The sequence below is a fragment of the Canis lupus genome, chromosome 13, assembly GCF_003254725.2.
Source record: "Canis lupus dingo isolate Sandy chromosome 13, ASM325472v2, whole genome shotgun sequence".
In the NCBI taxonomy this organism is placed as follows: domain Eukaryota; kingdom Metazoa; phylum Chordata; class Mammalia; order Carnivora; family Canidae; genus Canis; species Canis lupus.
The window spans coordinates 52,401,023-52,409,705 of NC_064255.1; positions in this window are offsets into that span (position 1 = coordinate 52,401,023).

Below are 8,683 nucleotides of genomic sequence, written 5' to 3' on the forward strand. Positions count from 1 at the left end.
TGATTCCACTGCCAAAAAGCTCCTTTAACTCTCTTAACATTATTTAGGTAAAGTTTCAAAGCCATTAGGGACCCTATAACTCTTTGGTTGATAAAGTGTAGATATTTTGCTATACCTGGAAATTTTTTTCACCAGAGATGACCTACACCACTTTTCAGTTCCCTTCCAATGCCTAGGATGCCTGAACTAGTCCAGACGATTTACACAGGCATTTATGAGAGATCACGCAATGGGATTATGCCATATGCCCTCAAACTGAAAGAATTTGTCAAGTTCTACATCAAATTCCCATTTCATTGAGCTTTTATTTAGCACGAATGTAGAGCAAATTATCAATTTCACAAAAGCCTATTTAAGGATAAAAATAATTTTATTTCATATGAGAAAATGAATGTAAATATGTAATCAAGGCATATATTTACCCAATATCAATTAACTGAATGTTACAAAACATTAGTTGATACAAATAAACATTCAGAATTATATCAACAGCATTTCCAGTTATATCTTTCAATAAAAGCAGAGGCAAAGTGACTTCAGTGAAAGCTAATGAATCATAAAAGTAGATTAAATAGTTGGAAAGACATTGGATGACTTTGAACACCAAATGTGTAGGGCATATCTACTCCACTAAATGGACAGCAGAACAGACAGTAAATGCCTGATGAGAGCTGCGGTAAATTTGGAAGACATTTCATTTGAAAACAAAAAGAATTACTTTATCAAGATAGATAATATAAAATTTAATCATGAGAAAATTTTCCCTCGACACTAGACAAATAGCCAAATTCTTTACGGTGTTTGAGGGCCGGAACCTGCTGTTTTGTACTTATAAGTAACAGTGTTTCTAGCCAGGAACAGTAATCCTGGGATATTATAGCTGAGATTTTACCGCCTCCCCCTAAAAGGTATATTATATATCTATGATGGATATATCTGATGATTCAGTGACAGATTCCATATTATGATGGTTGTTTGAATGCTAAATGTGCAAAGTCACTTTAAACATCCTCTAAGGCAACATTTTTCTCTGTGTTTTAGCAGAATAAAGCAATAATATTGTCGTATCTTTTCAACTATTAGAAGAAAATCTTACATATGTTAAACTAAGCCTCAAGTGAGTTAGGCTTTAATCAAGCTGTTTTGATTTATGTGTGTTATTAATGTGGTTCAATTCAAATAACCATTTATTGAAGGCAGAATCAATGAGGACACTGTGTAAGGTAGAGTTCTCGCAGTTAGTGTGAAATAAAGAGGGTAAGAACATTGCAGACGCCGAAAGTAAAAACTGAATAGAGCTGAGAGTTTGAGAAGCACTATTCAGCCCTGTGCTTCTGCACTGTCCATTCAAGTGTCCCTGCACCCTTACCCACACCTTTATGATTAGCCCCCGACGATTAATCCTGCTGGAATTATCCTGAATTGTCTTTCATCTCTTTCTGCTTGGGACCACTGACTAATTCACCTCCCAAACAGAAACTTGTTTGGGGAATCTTCCCCAGGGCCCTATAAATTCTCCATTTCAGCACCACAAGTCATGCCAAGAAAAAATTTCTATGGGTCAGAATGCCCCAAATTGAATCAAAAAAAGCCTTCTAGGGGTAGGGAAGGAAAATGTGGCTCATATTCAGGAAGAGAAATGAGGATATATCAATAAATTATCCTAATAAATATATCTGAAGATAATAAATATTAAAAAAAATGCTCATATAAATGTATAACAGCTATATTGGGGCTTTATAAACTATAAGTACCTGTTAGTTTAAACATGACTTTCTTTAAAGGGAATAAAATGAATTGTTTAAGCTCATGTCTTTGGGATAGGAGGCTCTGAAATGATGAAAATTTGCTAAACTGTCTTCACTTTAAACTGAAAATACTGAAGATATATATCATGCTTAAGATTCAGTGAAAAATTTTACATTAGCAGACTTCAATGCTAATTTAACTGTAGCAAAAACAAACAGAAAAGGTGCTTTTGGGTGTACATGTTTCTTTACTTAAATATGTATATTCAAAAACAGAATCATTGAAACTGAAATCAGTATTTTACAGATAATATAAATGAAGATAATTAAGTTAACTTAGCTATATAATGGCAGGACTTTAAAAGCCCTCTACTCTTTCAATTCTGTTCTTCTGTATTACATAATTCCTTTTATGATGGTGCCATTTCTAAATGTGTGTATAATTTAACATATTTACATTTAAGAAAAACACTGCTATTGTATCTTTTCCTTGCAAAGAATTCTTTTTTCTTTCTTAATTGTACTTTAACAAGAAACATAAACAGGTTAGTTGAGCAACTGACTATTGTTAAAATATAAGTTTAATCAACATTTTACATATTTAGTTGGCTTTTAGATAGACTATTGCTAGACATATGTGGTCAAACATGATTCTTTATAAATACCTTTGACAATTTTACAAATATGACTTTAGTTTACTAAGCTACTTCCCTTTAAAATAAAAGAAAGTCACAAGTTTTTTCTCCCCACTATTTTTTGCTGAGACAACCTATTTATTTTGGCATCTAACGCACTCCTTCTACCATCTTGATCTTGTGTTTTCAATTTAATCTCCCACTTTCCCCCTACCCCAAAAAACACCAGAAATTTATTTCAACCTAGAATATGATTTTCGCTTTCCTGTCTTTACTTAGCCTCTTTCCCTCTGTCAGAGATCTTATTTTCCCAACATTGTTGATGGTCAAAAGAAAAATTTCCTTCAAGCTATTCTAATATTACTTCCACTGTATGCTTTCTCATTCCCTCAGTTAAGAGTAATTTTGCCCTCTATCTGTTCTTATAGTTCCTCCATTGTAATATTTACATACACTAATATTTTATTTCATTGTATAGTTAATAGGTGTTCATACCTGACCCAGTCTCCACACTACTGAAAATGCAAAGATCTCAAAGATAAAAAGAATTGTGTACTCAAGAAAAAATGAAAATATAAGTTTGGAACCAAAAGCGGGGGGGGGGGGGGACTTGAATGTCAAATAAAGTCCATGGCCTCAGTGAGTAAATAGTAGAAAGAGAAAAACCCTATTTCTCTTTATTTTCGAACCAGCAAAATATCTTTAAAGATTCAGAAAAGATATCATTTCATCCCATGGACCATTTTGGATTCCACATGTTGCTTCCTGTGATAGTTGGCCCATCGCAGTCACTTGTCCTGTAATGCAGAATTTAATATATGGACAGACGTATTTTTTTTTAATTTTTATTTATTTATGATAGTCACAGAGAGAGAGAGAGAGGCAGAGACACAGGCAGAGGGAGAAGCAGGATCCATGCACCGGGAGCCCCACGTGGGATTCGATCCCGGGTCTCCAGGATCGCGCCCTGGGTCAAAGGCAGGCACTAAACCGCTGCGCCACCCAGGGATCCCGGACAGACGTATTTTTTATAAAGCAATTCATTGGAAAGGACTATCGAATCAAAAATAATGACATGTAATGTATCTGATATTTGTTATTGAGCAATTTAATTGCTATATTTTTCTAACAATAAGAACACATTTCCAACTATGCCTAAAATGATCTTGAGATTCTGATATGAATATTTTCACATTCCCTCTGCCAGGATCTATTATAATCATCCCTTCTTTTCACTGGAATAAAATGTTTTTAGACTGTTCATCAAAAATACCATAACATCACATTAATTATACTTGGCAAAACATAAAACACAAGTCACTTACAAACATTGATTTTTCCAAACATAACTATGAACTAGTATAATATTGTGCAGGTTTTGCAGATTGTATTTAAGATCTATTTTCAACATTCAACATGTGTATCTGGATCGCTGCACCCAATATTGCATCACAAATATTTGAGCATAACTGAGTAGCTATATTCCAGCTATATCCCACTGACATTTTCTATAATGCAAAAGGGTGACATCTGCTTCCTTTCTTATTCATTTTCATAAGAACATCCCACTTCTGTTTTTTTTATATATATAAACCATCAATACATATTCTAAAATAAGATACATCCTTCAGATGTAAACCCAAGAGTTCACAGACTGAAAGATCTGCTTCCACACCTGTATCTTTCTGGCGGAAAGATGCTTCATTTGGATAGAAAAAAGATAGAGTGGGAGCCAGGAACAGTCATAGAATGTGCTTTGGCAGCTTTTCTACGCCACCGTATTTTTATTTTTAATCTCTAGGGATAATTCACAGAGAAAGGATCTTCTAATGTGTTGCTGAAATATGTATTATATTGACAGCCAAAATGAAAACTCACTCAGTTGTCTTCGATGTTTAAAAAGATATACTCACTTTAAGATGTTTCAGCATGTTAAACTGTGAAGAAGAAAATATATATGGCAAATTAATATTAAAATATTTTTCACATGTTCTTCAGCTGTAATAAACTACCAGATCTCAAAATTACATTTAATGATTATTGAAGTATGTGGAATATGTTTAATTTAAGGGCAAACAAGTATAATTGTATGCATTTGAAGAGGTTTCAAACTCTCACTTATGTTTATACACTTTTTCAACTAATTTTTGTGTTGAACTCAGATGTGAAGGAAAGAGATACATTTAAAAATCTTCTACTCCACTTCCTTCCTTTCCTCTCTCTTTCCTGCCCCTTCCTTTCCTTTGTTTCAACTTTTATGGAGCACTTTCCATGTACCGGAACCATACTCAGTAGAGAAATTTCAGGACAGAATTAAATTTATGAATAAGTGTAGGAAATTGAGACTATTAAGATAGGCTTAAATAGCAAGTGTTCAAGTAGAGTTAAGGTAATTATATTCATCCAGTTAAAAAAGATTAACACTTACTCTGCCTTGGCCACTGGTGTCTCCATGTTAAATAGCATTCCAGGTTCACTAATATCATGACTTTCCTAAGGATGGATGGATTTGGTGATAATTTCATAAACTTTTCTCGCAGTATGTTTACTTTTACCTTTTGTCTTTTATATAATCGGTAGATTTATGCAGTTTTTTAAAGTGATAACTTCATTCAGGATATGTTAGCCTAAGTCATGCCTTTCTATTAAGATATTGAGAACGACCATTTCCATCACAAACTTCTCTTAATGATCTCAGCAGTCTCTGGATCACCAGAAACCAAGAAAGCAAGTTGTTAAACTGATTGGTTAGAACCCCTCAGGAACAATATTTCTGAACTGGAAATAAATGTTGTATATAACTAATTGCTTCCGCTTCCCCTCTTTCTTCAGATAACTCCTCCCCAGTAGTCACTATACCTCGCACTCTTCATGAATATGGTTTGAGCTGTTGTGTTGATGGAAAAATGTTGATAAAAATGTTTCCAAGGGGAATATGGTTTTAAAAGAGTTGAGGTTTGAGAGATTTAATACATGGCATCCCTCAAGTTCTGAACCAAATAAAGAAGCTGATGGCATCAACCCAAAGAGAAAGGAATGTTAGCTTTATTCCTGACAGCTAGTGTAGACCACACCTCAGTGTAAGAATTCCATGCGCTAGTCCACAGATCTAGAACTTGAACAGCTCATCTGAGGGAGTGTTGGACTTTCCAGCAAAGTTATCTCAACCCAGATCACCAACTCACATCTATTCAGGATAAATGTGCAAGGACATACATAGAGATAGATCTCTTTCATATGAGGCTGAAATTTTCTCCATCCACTTGAGAAATGCAAACCAATGGCTGGTACTTTTGAATGAATTAACTCACTCCCCCACAACTTGGAGCGGGGAGAAGAGTAGCAAAAGACCAATGGAAATGCTTTCTTATGCAGACCAGAGAAATTGGAATTACTCAACTAAACCTTCCAGCAGAAATTGTGTATTTCTGTCAAAAAGCACCCTAAATGCTATATGTGATGAGTCACTGAATTCTACACCTGAAATTAATATTATGCTGTTTGTTAGCTAACTGAAATTTAAATGAAAATTTAAAAAAAAAAGTACCCTAAATGCAATTCTATGTAGTTTAGGTCTACCATGCTGGTGATCTCCAAGAAGCTAGTCAATTCTTCTCAATTTCTTTGAGATGGCTGGGTTTCATTCTTCATTTTATTATCCCAGGAGTTCTGTGGGCCATGACTACTGAGGCAATAACAAAAACTAAAAATTGATTATACTATATGTTAATTTTTGACTTACCACATAGTAGCCATTGAAATACTATGAATAACTAAATGTTAAAAACAACAAAGAGTTTTTCATTTTATCTTTTTTAACTGGTGAGGACAGCTCTAATTAGTGCACTTATTTTATTTTTTAATTTTTTAAAGATTTATTTATTTATTCATGAGAGACGCAGAAAGAGGGGCGGGGGGGGGGGGGAGGCAGAAACACAGGCAGAGGGAGAAGCAGGCTCCATGCAGAGAGCCCGACATGGAACTCGATCCTGGGTCTCCAGGATCACACCCTGAGCTGAAAGCAGTGCTAAACTGCTGGACCACTGGGGCTGCCCTAATTAGTGCATTTAAAAGCTAGTGTTTCCCAGCAAAAGCATAAGACTATCCCCAAAACATAGATCAATGGTAGCCTTATCCTTTGACAGAAAAGAGGGGAGAATAATGCACTGAACAGCTTTGTTATTATCATAATTACACAGGTGGAAAAACAGCATTAGAAGGATCGACATCAGCTATAGCAGCATGTCTTGCTAATTAAAATAGAAATCCCTTATCCTATAGTGATGAAAAAAAAACAAATGAAGGTAGGAATCTGAGCACCACAGAAACCTCTAAAATATGAAGTTCTAGAAACTAATACTTTAAATTTGTAAAAGAAAATATAGTATTTGTAAAAGATAAAATAATATTTTGTGAACAGTGAGGGACAAGAAGATAACTCTGAGTCTGATGTAAGTGAATCAACCTTCACTGTTAATTTTTACTAATAAAGTATTGATGGTAATATAAGGACCATACTTGAATAAAGCATATGAGATCTGCTTATATTCAAGGTTAACTATTTTAGTGTATATCCAGATATGTATCCATAGGATCCTTTGTTTTTGTCTTCAAGTTTTTGTTGAAGCTCTATTAAAAATCCAGAAATAGAAATAAGTTGAGATAGGCATATCTGATCATGCAGTGCTCCCTATTTATTATTGACAGAATTGTATCACCCCACAATCTATATGTTAGTCCTAACCCTCTAGTATGTTAGAATGCTGCTGTAACTGGAGATAAGTCCTTTAAAGAGGTAATTAACTTTAAATGAAACCATTAGGGTGGGCCCTAATGCAATCTGACTGGTGTTCTCATAGAAAGGGGGTATTAGGATACACAAGGAGGAAAGACCTTGATAGGACACTGCAGCCAGAAAGTGGCTGTCTGCAAGCCAATGAGAGAGGCCACAGAAGAAAATAGACCTGCTGACACCTGGATTTTGGACTTCTAGTCTCCAGAGCTGTGAGAAAATGAGTACCTGTGGTTTAAGCCACCCAGTAAGTGGCAGTTTGTTATGGCAGCCCTAGCAAACTCATACTCTATTCTTCATTCATAAGGGACTGCATGTTGCTTGAATCTGCCAGAAAAGCTGATTCCAAACTACAAGAAGTTTGGTTTCAGATTACCTAGTACTTAAAGTTCACTCATAAGCAAACAAAAATCAAATATGATATAGGATATTAATAAGAAAGAGCAGCTTTCTAAATTATAAATTTTAAAGCTTTATAATTCCTTTCTTATTTAAAAATTGCAATCTCTAGGTTTAAAGTAGCTTACATGCCCTGATCATGGGTGTCCATAGGTAAACTTGTAGCTAATTTTAGTTCTTGACTATGAAACTGATAACCTGATTTTAAAGATGCTTATGAAAATTAAATTCTCTCCTAAAGACTCATAGTTACTCATACTTATTAAAGCAATTACTTTTATTAAAATAACAGATGCATCAAAAAGCTTAATTAATGAACCGGCATTTGAAATTACTCTGTAAAGTAGACATTACCCTATTGCCTTTTTAGCTCTATTTTAATATATGCGTTTAATACTGTAGTCTGGTATTCACATTGGCAACCTTAATATGTTTTTACTACAGTTATATGTCATGTTTGCCCATATATAATATTTCACTTAACTCTTTCTTTATGCTATTCAAATTTTCTTAAGTCAAGCCTAACCCTGTAACAATGGCATAACACAATAACTGCAAGTCTTATTCTATGCTTGACTTTGGCACATTTTGCATTATAACACAACCTATCATTATGGAATCTTAGAACTGCGTCAAAGACATTTATTAAATATACTTAAATTGTGAAAGTGTTACTGCAATTAGATATGAAATAGGCATTTCATGTACACAATCTTACAATATTTTAAATTGAAATGGAACTGAAAACTCTCTAGGTTTTTTGGATCATATAGAATATTAAAAGAATAAAAAATAAATCTATGTTTTTACTGCAGAGACATTATTATTTTTTTATTTTTAAAGATTTTACTTATTTATTCATGAGAGACACAGAGAGAGGCAGAGACACATAGGCAGAGGGAGAAGCAGACTACATGCAAGGAGCCCAGTGCAGCACTCGATCCCAGGACCCCCAAGATCATGACCTGAGCCAAAGGCAGACACTGCCACCACTGAGCCATCCAGGTGCCCCAACAGAGGCAATATTATTTTGAAATTATTTCTTTCAATTCAGAATAATTTGATATGATCACACTGCATTGATAATTTATACATTTTTTCATCAGTAT